Source organism: Trichechus manatus, unplaced genomic scaffold (genome assembly GCF_000243295.1).
Source record: "Trichechus manatus latirostris isolate Lorelei unplaced genomic scaffold, TriManLat1.0 scaffold00130, whole genome shotgun sequence".
NCBI lineage: Eukaryota > Metazoa > Chordata > Mammalia > Sirenia > Trichechidae > Trichechus > Trichechus manatus.
This window is the reverse complement of record NW_004444066.1, coordinates 3,364,352-3,379,926: the sequence shown is the minus strand read 5'-3', so window position 1 is coordinate 3,379,926 and position 15,575 is coordinate 3,364,352. Positions and strand designations below refer to the sequence as shown.

General features: G+C 39.6%; 1 pseudogene; it reads right to left on the bottom strand.

The window, feature by feature from the left end:
- Window positions 1-6,962: 6,962 nt before the first annotated feature.
- LOC111822107 (uncharacterized) lies at window positions 6,963-15,299 on the bottom strand (annotated as a pseudogene).
- Between the last annotated feature and the right edge of the window lie 276 nt (window positions 15,300-15,575).

The window sequence follows — 15,575 nt, the reverse complement described above, 5'->3', positions numbered from 1 at the left end:
ACACTACCTAATTTTAGAACCTATTATACCACCACGCTAGTCAAAACAGCCTGGTATTGGTACAACAACAGATACATAGACCAATGGAACAGACTTGAGAATCCAGATATAAGCTCATCCACCTATGAGCAGCTAATATTTGACAAAGGTCCAAAGTCCATTAATTGGGGAAAAGGCAGTCTCTTTAACAAATGGTGCTGGCATAACTGGATATCTATCTGCAAAAAACTGAAACAAGACCCATACCTCACATCATGTACAAAAACTAACTCAAAATGGATCAAAGATCTAAATATAAAATCGAAAACAATAAAGATTATGGAAGAAAAAATTGGGACAATGCTAGGAGACCTAATACATGGCATAAACACAATACGAACCATAAGTAACAATGTACAAGCACCAGAGGAGAGACTAGATAAATGGGAGCTCCTAAAAATCAAACACTTATGCTCATCAAAAAACTTCATCAAAAGAATCAAAAGACAATCTACAGACTGAGAACAAATTTTTGGCTACAACAAATCTGATCAGCGTTTAATCTCTAAAATCTACAAGATACTGCAAAACCTCAACAACAAAAAGACAAATAACCCAATTAAAAATTGGGCTAAGGATATGAACAGTCACTTCACGACAGAAGATATTCAGGCGGCTAACAGGCACATGAAGAAATGCTCACGATCATTAGCAATTAGAGAAATGCAGATAAAAACTACAATGAGATATCATCTCACCCCAGGAAGGCTAGCATTAATCAAAAAAACACAAACTGATAAATGCTGGAGAGGTTGTGGAGAGACTGGAACACTTATACACTGTCGGTGGGAATGTCAAATGGTACATCCACTTTGGAAATCGATTTGGTGCTTCCTTAAAAAGCTAGAAATAGAAGCACCATACAATCCAGCTATCCTGCTCCTTGGAATATATCCTAGAGAAACAAGAGCCGTCACACGAATAGATATATGCGCACCCATGTTCGTTGCAGCACTGTTCACAATAGCAAAAAGATGGAAGCAACCTAGGTGCCCATCAACTGACAAATAGATAAACAAATTATGGTATATCCATACAATGGAATATTATGCAACAATAAAGAACAACGAGGAAGTCATGAAACATCGTATAACATGGTGAAAGCTGGAACTTATTATGCTGAGTGAATTTAGTCAGTCACAGAAGGACAAATAGTGTATAAAACCACTATTATAAGAACTCATGAAAAGGTTTAAACACAGAAGAAAACATTCTTTGATGGTTACAGGGGTGGGGAGGAGGGGTGAGGGTTATTCAATAACTAGATATTAGACAAGAATCATCTTAGGTGAAGGGAAGGACAGCACACACTATAGGGGAAGTCAGCACAACTGGACTAAACCAAAGCTAAGAAGTTTCCTGAATATAATCAAATACTTTGAGAGACAGAGTAGCAGGGATGGTTTCATGCTTTCAGGGGATTTCTAGGTCAATTGGCCTAACATAGCTTATTAAAATGTTATGCATCTTACTTTGGTGAGTGGCATCTGGGGTCTTAAAAGCTTGCAAGCAGCCATCTAAGATGCATCAATTGGTCCCATCCACTTGGATTAAAGGAGAATGAAAAACACCAAAGACACGAGGAAAGTATTAGTCCAAGAGACAGAATGGGCCACATAAACCAGAGACTTCATCAGCCTGAGACAAGAAGAACTAGATGGTGCCCGGCTACCACCAATGAATGTCCTGACAGGGAACACAACAGAGGGTCCCCGATGGAACAGCAGAAGGATGGGGTGCAGAACTCAAATTCTAGTAAAAGACCAGACTTAATGGTCTGACTGAGACTGGAGGAACCCTGGAAAGCATGGTCCCCGGACTCTCTATCAGCCCAGAACTAAAACAATTTCCGAGGTCAACTCTTCAGACAGGGATTGGACTGGAGTGTGGGACATAAGGTGATACTCGTGAAGAGTGTGCCTCTTAGCCAAGTAGATACAAGAGACCAAAGGGGCAGATTCTGTTCAGAGGTGAGATGGGAAGTCAGAGAGAGTTAGGAGCTGGTTCAATGGTCATGGGGAGTCGGGGGCAGAAAGGAGGAGTGTGCTGTAACAGAATGGGGTGAGCAATTGGGGTCTCATAAGAGTTTATGTAAAAAAAAATTTAGTATGGGGGACTAACTTGAAATGCAAACTTCATTTAATTACAACAATAAAAAAAGAAAAAAATATTTGATGGAACATCTAGAAACAAGATCAAAAATGAAAGAAAGGACTTGAATGATACTATAAATCTAGTAGACTTAATAGACATATATAGAACACTCAACCAAACAGCAGCACAATACGCATTCCACTCCAGTGCACAAGGATCATTCTGCATGATAGATGACATATTAGATCACAAAGCAAGTCCTGATAAATTTAAAAAGATTGAAATTATACAAAGTAATTTCTCTGGCCACAATGGAGTGAAGCTAGAAATCAATAACAGAAAGAAAAAAAAAGTGGAAAATACACAAACATATGGAAATTAAACAACATACTATTAAACTACCAATGGATCAAGGAAGAAATCAAAAGAGAAATCTCAAATTTCTTAGAGTCAGATGAAAATGAAAAGCACAACATACCAAAACTCATGAAATGGAACAAAAGCAGTACTAATAGTTAAAATTATAGCAATAAATGCCTACATGAAAGAAAAAGTAAGATCTCAAATCAACAGAGTAACTAAACAACCCCAGGAACCAGAAAGAGAAGAGCAAACTAAGCCTAAACCTACCTGAAGAGAGGATATAACAAAGATCAGAGCAGGAATAAATAAAATCGAAAATAAAAACACAATAGAGAGAATCAATAAAACCAGAGTTTGGATCTTTGAAACTATCGATAAAATTGGTAAACTTTTAGCTAGTCTGACAAAGACGGGAAGAGAAAAGATGCAAATAACCAAAATAAGAAATGAAAGAGGGGGCATTACAAATGGCTCAATAGAAATAAAGAGAATTATGACAGAACATTATGAACACCTGTGTGCAACAAATTCAATAATGTAGATGAAATGGACAAATTCGTAGAAGCACACAGCCTACCCAAACTGACTCAAGAGGAAATAGAAAGTTTCAACAGACCCATAACAAGTGAAGAGATTGAATCAGCGATCAAAAACCTCAAAAAAAAAGTATTGGACCAGATGGCTTTACTGAGGAATCCTACCAAACATTTAGGAAAAAATGGACACCAATCCTGTTTAAACTCTTCCACAAGATAAAGGAGAAAGGAATACTCCCTAACGAATTCTATGAAGCAAACATAATCCTGATGCCAAAACCAGACAAAGACATCACAAGAGAAGAAAATCACAGGTCAGTATGTCTTATAGATGCAAAAATCCTCAACAAAATACTAGCAGAAAGAATCTAACAGCATATTTAAAAAGTCATACACCATGAACAAGTGGGATTTTTCCCAGGAATGCAGGGTTGGTTCAACATCAAAAAATCAAACAACATAATACGTCACATCAATAGAACAAAGGAAAAGGGCCGCATGATCATCTCTATGAGTGCAGGAAAAAAAGGTGATAAAATTTAACACTTGTTTTTCAGGAAAACCCTAAAGAAGATTGAATTGGAAAGGAAATTCCTCTATATGATTCAGAGTATATATGAAAAAGCTAAGAGGAAACATTATACTTAACAGAGAAGGATTGAGATCTTTCCCCTTGAAATTGAGAACAAGACACAGGTGCCCACTCTCACCACCTCTGTTCGATATTTATTAGATGTCCTAGTCAAAGCATTCTATCTGGCGAGGTCCAAGTGTATAGTTGCCATTTATGTTGGTGAGAAAAGGTATTTGCAATGAAGCCGTTGGACTTGCAAAATTCTGTCATGTGATCTTTAGTGTTGTTTGTATCACCAAGGCCATATTTTCCAAATACTATTCCTTCTTCGTTTCCAACTTTTGCATTCCAACCCCCAGTAATTATCAATGCATTTTGATTGTGCGTTTGATCAATTTCAGACTGTAGAATTTGGTAAAATCTTCAATTTCTTCATCTTTGGCCTCAGTGGTTGGTGAGTAAATTTGAATAATAGTCTTATTAACTAGTCTTCCTTGTAGGTTTATAATTATTAACCTAACACTGACAGGGTTGTACTTCAGGATAGATCTTGAAATGTTCTTTTTTGATGATGACTGCAAGGCCATTCTGCTTTAATTTGTCATTCCCAGCATAGTAGGCCATATGATTGTCTGATTCAAAATGGTGACTACATCTGTGGAAAGAGATTATGGAAAAGCTCAATAACATCAGTCAGAATAATATCAGGGGCAGACTGGAACAGACCATCAAATGCTCCTATGAAAGTTCAAGTTGAAGCTGAAGGAAAGTAGGTCAAGTCCATCCACAAGAGCCAAAGTACGACCTTGAGTATATCTCACCTGAATTTAGAGACCAGCTTAAGAATAGACTTGACACGTTGAACACTAATGACCAAAGACCAGACAAGTTGTGGAATGACATCAAACACATCATATATGAAGAAAGCAAAAGGTCATTAAAAAGACAGGAAAGAAAGGATCAAAATGGATGTCAGAAAAGACTCTGAAAATTGCTCTTGAAAGTTGAGTATCTAAAGTGAAAGGAAGAAATGAAGTAAAAAGAAGGATGAAGTAAAAGAGTTGAACAGAAGATTTCAAAGGGCTGTTCAAGAACTCAGAGTAATGTATTATAATGAAATGTGCAAAGACCTGGAATTTGAAAACCAAAGGGGGGAAACATGCTCGGCATTTCTCAAGCTGACAGAACTAAAGAAAAAGTTCAAAACTTGAGTTGCAATATTGAAAGATTCTACACAGAAAATATTAAACCATACAGGACTCATCAAAAGAAGGTGGAAAGAATACACAGAGTCATTGCACCAAAAAGTATTGTTTAACATACAACCATTTCAGGAGGTAGAAATGATCAAGAACCAATATTATTGAAGGAAGACGTCCAAGCAGCACTGAAGGCATTGGCAAAAAACAAGGCTTCAGGAATTGACAGAACACCAACTGAGTTGTTTCGACAAACACATGCAACACAGAAAGAGCTCAGTCACCTATGCCAAGAAATTTGGAAGACAACTACCTGGCCAACAGACTAGAAGAGATGCATATGTGTGCCCATTCCAAAGAAAAATTGCACAACAGAATGTGGAAATTATTGAACAATATCATGAATATCACCTACTGCTAAAATTTTACTGAAGATCATTCAAAAGCAGTTGCAGCAGTACATCGACAGGGAACTGCCAAAAATTCAAGCCAGACTCAGAAGAGGATGTGGAACAAAGGATATCATTACTGATATCAGATGCATCTTGGCTGGAAGCACAGCATACCAGAAAGAAGTTTACCTGTGTTTTATTGCCTATGCAAAGGCATTCAACTGTGTCGATCAATACAAATTACGGATAACATAGGGAAGAATAGGAATTCCAGAACACTTAATTGTGCTCATGAGGAACCTCTACATAGACAAGAAGCAGTTGTCGGAATAGAACAATGGGATACGGCGTGGTTTAAAGTCAAGAAACTTGTGCGTGAGGGTTGTATCCTTTCACCATATTTATTCAATCTGTATACTAAGAAATAATCCAAGAAGCTGGACTATTTAAAGAAGAACCTGGCATCAGGATTGAAGGAAGACTTATTAACAACCTGCAGTATGCAGATGACACAACCTTGCTCGCTGAAAGCTAACTGGACTGGAAGCACTTAATGATGAAGATCAAAGACCATAGCTTTCACTAGGAATTACACCTCAACATAAAGAAAACAAAAATCCTCACAACTAGATCAATAAGCAACATCACGATAAATGGAGAAAATAGTGAAGTTGTCAAGGATTTCATTTTACTTGGATCTACAATCAATACCCATGGAAGCAACAGTCAAGAATCAAACAACACATTGCATTGGGCAAATCTACTGCATAAGACCTCTTTAAAGTACTAAGAAAAAAAGATATCACTTTAAGGACTAAGGTTCGACTGACCCAAGCCATCGTGTTTTCAATCGCCTCACATGCATGCAAAAGCTGGACAATGAATAAGGAAGACCGAAGAAGAATTGATGCCTTTGAATTATGGTGTTGGTGAAGAGTATTGAATATACCATGGACTGCCAGAAGTACAAAAAAATCTGTCTTAGAAGAAGTACAGCCAGAATGCTCCTTAGAAGCAAGGATGGTGAGATTTCATCTCACATACTTAGGACTTGTTATCAGGAGGATAACCAGTACCTGGAGAAGAGCATCATGCTTCGTAAAGTTGACTGTCAGTGAAAAAGTGGAAGACCTCAACGAGATAGACTGACACAGTGGCTGCTACAATGGGTTCAAGCATAAGAATGATTGTGAGGATGGCACAGGACCAGGCAATGTTTTGTTCTGTTGTACATAGGGTCAATATGAGTCGGAACCAACTGGAAAACACCTCACAACAAGTCAAAGTAATATAAAAAGAAAAAGAAATGAAAGGTATCTAGATTTGAAAAGAAGTAAAATTTTCTCTATCTGCAGATGATATGATCCTATACATATACAATCCCAAAGAGTCAACAAGAAAACTTCTAGAGCTAATGCAGGGTACAAGATCAACAAACAAAAATCATTAGGGTTTCTGTAAACTTGAAATGGTAAATATGAAAGGGGAATTAGGGAAACAATTCCATTTACAGTAGTAACTAAGAGAGTAAAATACATAAATAACCAAGGATGTTAAGAACTTATACAATGAAAATTAAAAATCACTACTAAGAAGAGATTAAAGAAAACTTAAATAAATGGAAAGAAGTTCCATGATAATGGATTGGCAGACTAAATATTGTTAAGACGTAAATACTACCTGTCTTAGGCTGGGTTCTCTAGAGAAGCAAAACCAGTGAAGCGTATAAATATATCTAGAGAGAGAATTATATTAAGGGAATGTCTCATGCAATTGTAGAGGCTGGAGGCTTCTCCTGATACACGTAGTCGCAGAGGCTGGCAAATCCAACATCAGTAATCAAACAGCATGTCTCTGGTTCACAGGATACAAAGACCTACAGATCCCAAGATTGGCAGGCAAGAAGGCAGGCAAGCTACTAGCTCAAGTTTCAAGCACTGGAATTCAGACAAGGAGGAGCCAGCAGCAGGATCCAGTGCGAGCAAAAGCCCATGAGCCTTGCAAGAAAGTCCACTTATATCAGATGCAGGTCAGACCCCCAAGAAAACTCGCTTTCAACTGATTGGCTACTCACAGCAGATCCTATCATGGAGAGGATCACATTATATGAAATCTCATCATGGAGGTGATCACATCATTATACAACCGCCAAACTACATCATACCTGCCAAACTACTGAGAATCATGTCCCAGCCAAGTTGGCACACAACCTTAATGATCACAGTCTGCTCCTTTTCAACTTGGCGCCTGTACACAACTCCTTAAACCATACATAATCTCTGAATAAAGACAATTATAAAGTCATACTGGCACCTAACATGGTACAACTTACACACATACAACCAAAAATTCACTAACCCTCTTTACATCTTATGTTTTATAAGTGAATGAAACAAAAATATTTGATGCACATATACAAGGCAGAAATACTCATAACAATTACAGCCCTCATTGCTACAACTGGTCACATGGTTGTAACTGGTATTTAGAACTACCTTCTTCCACCACCCATTCGTATTCCCTTTTCCCTCAGCAAGCACCTCAGCTGGTCGTGGTTCTTTGCCAGGTGAGGTGACCCAAAACTTCATTCCTGGGTTGCTGTAGTTTTTCATTGGGAATGGTAGTACTAAGAGACACCCTAAGGAAACTCTTACGTACTCTTCTTTACCTCCTTTACGTAATATCAATCTGATTTCCTCTTGGTAATCAGGATCAATCACACCAGCCAATATGGTAACTCACCTCTTTGCCTGTTGCTCCAGAGGCATAAGGGGGCCCAAAGTAGCCAGGTGGCTTTGTTAACTTCAAGTTCAATGGAATCAGTGATGTGTCTCCAGGTGGAAGCAATCTTCCCTTTGGAACTAAGACTTCTAGACCCACAGAGCATAGAGTAGTAGGGTCAGGAAGCAAAAATTTTGTGAGTGGATCACTGGAGGTAATAGAGAATGTTTATTCCAATTCCCTCTCTTTGATTCCTGGATCCATGTATCCTGGATGTAAGAAAAACAGCACAATATATTAGATGCTGGTTTTGAGCATATACAGCCTCCTGGAGAACATTGCCTCAACCCTGCAAGGTATTGCCACCTAGCTGGTGCCGTAATTGTGTCTTCAGAAGACCATTCCATTGTTCTATCAAGCCAGCTGCATCAGTATGATGGAGAACATGGTAAGGCCAGTGAATTCCATGAGCATGGGTCCACTGTTGCACTTCATTTGAAGTCAGTCCCTTGATCTGAGGCGATGTTACATGGGATACCGTGGATAAGGCATTCTGTAAGTGTGTGAATGGCAGTTTTGTCAGAAGCATTGCCTGAAGAGTAGGCAAATCTGTGTCTGGAGTAAGTGTCTATTCTAGTAAGAACAAAATGCTGAACTTTACATGAAGTAATCGGTCCAAAGTAATCAACGTGTCACCAGGTTGCTGGCTGATCACCTCGAGGAATGGTGCCATATCAGGGATTCGGTGTTGATCTCTGCTGCTGGCACATTGGGCACTCAGCAGTAACAATAGCCAAGTCAGTCTTGGTGAGTGGAAATCTATGTTGCTGAGCCCACGCATAACTTCCTTCCTGCCACGATGGCCATTTTGTTCATGAGCCCGTTGGGCAATGATGGAAGTGGATGGGGGAAGAGGATGACTGGTTTCCACAGAACACGTCATTCTATCCACTTGATTGTTAAAATCCTTCTCTGTCAAAGTCATCATTTGATGATCTTTCAAATGAGACACAAATATTTTCACTTCTTTAGCCCATTCAGAGAAGTCTATCCACATACCTCTTCTCCATAAATCCTTGTCTCCAATTTTCCAATCATGTTCCTTCCAAGTCCCTGACCATTCATCCAAACCACAAGCCATAGCTCATGAATCAGTATACAATCGCACGTCTGGCCATTTCTCCTTCCAAGCAAAGTGAACAACCAGGTGCACTGCTCAAAGTTCTGCACACTGGGAAGATTTCCCTTCACCACTGTCTTTCAGGGAGGTCCCAGAAGGGGGCCAGAGTGCTCCCACTGTCCAGTTTCCGGTGGTGCCTGCATATGGTGCAGAATCATCGGTAAACCAGGCATAGGATTTCTCTTCTTTGGTCAAGAGATCATAAGGAACTGTCCATGAGGCCATAGGTGCAGAGTGAGGGATGGAAGGTAACGTGACAGGAATGGAGACCATGGGCATTTGGGCCACTTCTCCATGCAACTTGCTTGTACCTTGAGGTCCTACTTGGGCCCGATCTCGTACATACCACTTCCATCTAATGATGGAGTGCTGCTGTGCAAGTCTGCAATGTAACGGATTCCTTTTGTCTGGCTTTTCTCATCATGGTCTTGTAACACCCACCCAGGTGATTGGGTGGGACTGTGTAATACGGTAATTGAGGCCCACCAAAGGGGTTGGTCAGTTTTGCCATCCCACTGGGCTTAAAATGAGCCCCCCAAAAGGAGGGAAAGGGAAGAGCCCACAACCACAAAGGCAGAAGAACGAGGCAGGAGAGGCCCACAGGAAAGACCTGTAGGAGAGACCAGCAGAAGATGGTGCAGTGGGCTTCCTGGCCCATGGAGTGAGAAAGCTGGGTGCCTTTGGACAGAGACTGAGGGCCAGGGAGAAGCCTATGCCTGACCCAAGAATTTGATTCTTGCCAGCCTTCACAACTGTGTGAGCCATTTCCTTTATATAGTTCGTGAGTTCTGTGAGACATTGCAGCAAATTAGGGAACCCAAAGATGAGAAAGAGAGTACCAAGGGGAGAGGGAGTAGTTGATATCAGAGATGATGGAGTGGTACAGCAGCTGGGCGAAGCTGGATATTTTGGACATCTTTACCTCCGCCTCATAGGAACCAGCTTTGTGCCGATCCTTACGAAAGAAATTATTTTTTAATGTCCAACTTTATGACTCTGTGGGTCAGGCAATATCCAGCTCATGATGGGCAGCTCAGGTTGCATGGTGACTTCGTGGCCCATATTTAAGAATTCAGCCTCTGCTAAGGCCCAGTAACAAGCCAAAAGCGATTTCTCAAAAGGAGAGTAGTTATCTGCAGAGGATGACAGGGCTTTGCTCCAAAATCCTAAGGATCTGTGATATGATTCACCAATAGCTGCCTGCCAAATACTCCAAATAGCATCTCTATCTGCCACTGACACTTGAAGCACCATTGGATCAACTGGATCATATGGCCCAAGTGGCAGAGCTGAGATGAATTGATCGCTGGGGTGATCGTCTCTGCTTACTGGTTGATCTGCCCCTGGACAACAAGGATTCTGTTCCCCTGTCCATGACTAGCTAGTGTTTCAGAAGAGATTTCCATGTACTTCAGAGGGAGGAGCGGGGGAAGAAAGATAAAAAACAAACATACAAACACCTCTCCCAGTCTTTCCGAATTGACTCTGTGCTGAAGCCCTCCTTTAACAGTTAGGCTAACTTGAAATACACTTGGGGAACAGCCTGAGGCGAAAGTGTAGTGTCTTGTAGTGTCTTGTTAGGGATTTTGTGTACGTGCAGTTTGCCTTGAGTATGCATGTAGCTTTCTCAATTCCTCTCTCTTTCTATATATATATGTATATATATATAGTACTTTTAAAAGTCTTTAAGAAAAGAAAAAGCATTCCTGAATAAAGCCTTTGAGGAAACCCCACATTAGGAACATGAGAGAAGAAAGAGGAATCATCAAAAGAGAAAAGAAGTCAAACAGGAGTGTCAGAGAGGTGTTTGTACCACACGAAGTTCAGGAAGCATAACACCTAAGGATACAGCAATTTATTTAATAGTTATAAAGCTATTTCCTTTACTTATTCAATGTGCTCTAGACCTTGTTCATTTTGTAATAGAATTTGAAGAAACTTAGATGCATACAGCTTCACAAAGTGATGAGATGACTCTAAAAATAAATTAGGAAAACAGATCAATGGGATTAGTTATCAAATACCAGTGCCTTGAGATGTTCAACCTTGAAGGAAAGAAGAAAAATAATTCAGGGAGAGCATGACTAATGTCACTTAAATGACATTCAGCTGTTTGAAAAACAAATACATTCTGAAAAAGAAGGGAAACCTCTGTCTTTGGGACAGGTGAAAGGGAAGGAAATAGCTACAGAAAACATACATATGGGAAAGAAAATGGCAAGAGGGTTCATGTGTGCCAGGATTTGTATCTGGAAAGTTTAGGGAGGTTGGGGAAGTAGGAAGGGATTATGTAATGTGAAATAGTTTCAGATAGGCATTGAGTAGATGGTCTTTGATTCATCAGGATATTATTAAATGAATTTTTAAAAAGTATGTGTCTTAGTCATCTAGTGCTGCTATAACAGAAATACCACAAGTGGATGGCTTTAACAAAGAGAAATTTATTATCTCACAGTCTAGTAGGCTACAAGTCTAAATTCAGGGCGTCAGCTCCAGGGGAGGGCTTTCTCTCTGTCAGCTCTGGATGAATGTCCTTGTCATCCATAAGTCTTCCCTTGGTCTGGGAGCATCTCAGCGCAGGAACCTCAGATCCAGAGGAAGTGCTCTGCTCCTGGCACTACTTTCTTGGTGGTATGAGTTCCCCATGTCTCTCTGCTCACTATTGTCTTTTATACCTCCAAAGAGATTGGCTTAAGACACTATCTAATCTTGTAGACCTCATCAGTATAACTGCCATTAATCCATCTTATTACATCATACTGACAGCGTCAACAACACAGAGGGAAATCACATCAGATGATAAAATGGTAGACAATAGTACAATACTGGGAATCATGACTTAACCAAGTTGACAGATATTTTGGGGGGACACAATTCAAGACAGTATGAATGCCCATTTCAAAGAGTTCTGACTCTTATAAGTTAGAAATGCAGCAAGCTGACTTGATGCCATGATTTTTGGAAACAATGCACTATAGTCAAGACAAAATAAAGGAAGCAAAATATTCAAGATACAAGACAGTACAGAAAGATCTTGTCTTGAGGTTTGGTTTAAAAAAAAAATCAAAGAGGCATTAAATAATAGTATGTCTTGGGGTATATGCTTTTGATTTTAAATCCTTGAAATTAAGTAATTTTGTTTTAATTTTTTCACTTGTGATATCATTTCAGTTTCTTCAACCAAGTTCACAAAGCAAGTGTTTTCAAACTAAGAGAGAGCCCAGAACTTGCACTTATTCTAGAGGGGAAAAAATGAAGCTAACCAAGGAAGACAAACGTATTTTAATAAACAAGGAAGCAGTAACACACAAGGAAAGTGAGGGACATTTAGTCTGCAACGAAGATCAGGATATTTAATTAGCCAGAGAACAGGAAATCCTAATCAGCAAAGAAGGCCAGGGGATTTCAATTATCATAGGATTCCAGGGGTTTGGATTCCTGAAGGGAATGCAGAAGAATCCAATGAAAAAGGAAATCTAGAATCTTCTAATGAGCAAGGTAAACTAGGATCTTTTAGCCAGCTGGGGAAAACAGGGTTTTCCAGTGACATGGAAAGCCAGGAGCTTCTAGCCAGCTTCCCCCAAATCATCTACTTAATGGAAATTTTATCTTTCACATCATAGTGTGTCATTTTTAAAACCAGTTAAGATGAAAACTGCTTTTTTCTGTTGGATGACATCAGGAGAAGCAGTATCACAGGGATACTTACGCTATTGATATTCTTTTTCAAAATGTGGGCGAAAATCGTATGCACTCTGCAGAGTAAGTGTGAGTAAAAGGAGTTGATAAGAACTCTAATGTAATGGAGATGAGTGAAGCAGTTTTTTTTTTCTTCCTATAACTTCTTGGTTCTGAGAAGAATAACCACTCCATTATATAGCCTCACCATTACCTTGAGTGTGTTCCTTATCTGCTAGTCAAAGCTACTTTCTGTTCACAGACTTCTGTCATTCTTTAAACCAATCATGAAGAAATGCCATCAGGTGGCACTTAACTAGATTCTGTATAATCCTACCTCCTGCATTATATTTTCTTTCATGGGCAAAAAAAAAAAAAAGGAAAGGATAAATAAATATGACCATGTGTGTTCTGCATTCATCAGTATGACTTTTCCTGACTATGTTTTCACAGATAGTGAAAGAGTCTTTTCCCCAAAGAATTAAGGTGGAGGTAACATCACATCAAGTAAAAGCTGTCACGTTGAAATATGATAACTTTGCGTGTTAATCCCAGTTTAGCCATTTAAATCACACAGGGCCTCAGGCATGTTATTAAATGCATTGAGCCTCTATGCTACCACCTATAAAATAGGACAAAACATACTGGTGGGTTATAACCATTGACCTTTTTGTTAGCAGCCAAACACTTAACCATTGCACAGCCAGGGCCCCTTAAAGCCATCTTTTCAAAAAACCCCACTGCCATCTAGTCAATTCTGACTCATAGCCACCTTATCAGACAGAGTAGAACTGCCCCACAGGGTTTTCAAGGCTATAAATCTTTACAGAAGCAGAGTGCCACATCTTTCTCCCACAGAGTGGCTGGTGGATTCGAAACTCAGACTTTTTGGTTAGGAGCCTAGTGCTTTAACCACCATGTCACCAGGGCTTCTAATAAAATAATCAAAGCCATCTTAGTGGGTGTGAAATGTATCTCACTGTGGCTTTGGTTTGGTTTTCCTAATGTCTGATGACACCGAGCATCTCTTCCTGCGTTTGTTGGCCATTTGTATTTCTTTTTTTGTTGAAATGTCTACTTGAGTGCCTTTAAAAATAATTTTATAATGAATAGTTATCCACTGAGATGATCAAATGATTTTTCTTTACTCTGTGTGATGATTAATGTTATGTGTCAGCTTAAAAAAAAAAAAACTTGCTGCCATTGAGTCGATTCCGACTCATAGCAGCTCTATGGGACAGAGTAGAACTGCCCCATAGAGTTTTCAAGGAGTGTCTGGTGAATTTGAACTGCCGACCTTTTGGTTAGCAACCAAATGCTTAACCAATGTGCCACCGGGGCCCTGTGTCAACTTACGTAGGCTATAATCCTCAGTGGCTCTAGAGGTCTTAGTTCCAAAGGGAGGAATGCTCCCACTAGGAGACTAACACTGATTCCACTGAACTGGAAGTTAAGAATGTCACCCAGCCACTTTAGGTAACTCATGTCTGGATCAACAAGTGGTTACCATATTGGCTGATGTGATTGATACTGATTACCAAGCGTATGTTGTGGATTGATATTACATAATGGAGATAACGAAGAGTATGTCTGGAATACAGGGGATCCCTTAGGACTTCTCTTAGTTCTGCCATGCCCCATAATTAAAGTCATTGGAAAACTACAACAACCCAATTCTGCAAGACTACTAATGGCCCAGAACCGTCAGGAATGAAGGTTTGGTTCACCCCACCGAGCAAAGAACCACGACCAACTGCAGTGCTTGCTGAGGGCAAAGTGAATACAGAATGAGTGGTAGAAGAAGGTAGTTCTAAATACCAGCTATCAACACATGACCAGTTGCAGAAATGAGGACTGTAACTGTTATGAGTATTTCTTCAATGTTTTGTTATGCATGTGTGTACATAGATATGTATACATATAGTAAATGTTTTTCCTTCTTCTTTCCCTTATCCCATTACTTATTATAAAATATAAGATGTAAACGGGGCTAGTGCATTTTTGGTTATATGCATGCTAGCTGTATCACGTTAGACACAAGTATGATTCTTTAATTGTCTTTATTTAGAGATTACGTATGGTTTAAAGAGGTGTGTATAGGTGACAAGTTGACAAGGAGTAGACTGTGATGGTTAATGTTATGTGTCAACTTGGCTAGACTATAATTCTCAGTGGCTTGGCAGACAGTATGCATCTCTTCTTTTTTGTGATCTGATGTGAGCAACCAATCAGTTGGAAGAGGATTTTGCTTAAGGATGTGACCTGCATCTATGATATAAACAAATGTTCTGGCAAAGCCCACTCTCTTTCTGATCCTGCAATTTACTTGGAGTGCAACTTCAGTGTCTGGGACATAAGCAAGCAGGGGTCTCCAGCCTGTAGCCTGATACACAGATTTTGGATTTACCAACTCCTGCAACGCAGTAGAGGCCTCCAGCCTGTCGCCTGACCTGCAGGTTTTGGGTTCCTCAGTTTCTGCACCCACATGAACCAGAAGAGTTCATCACCTGTCCTAACACCCATGGATTTGGAACTTGTCAGCCCCCACCATTGTGTGAGCCATTTCCTTGAAGTAAATTCCTCTCTATATATCTACATGCTTTTCACTGGTTTTGGTTCTCTAGAGAACCTAGAGTAAGACACTCTTAATTTTTTTTTTCTTTTTGTTTTTTCTTTATTGTACTTCAGGTGAAGGCTTACAGAACAAATAGTTTCTCATGAAACAGAAGTACACATGTTGTTTTATGACATTGGTTAACAACCCCACAACATATCAACCCTCTAACTTCTCAACCTTTT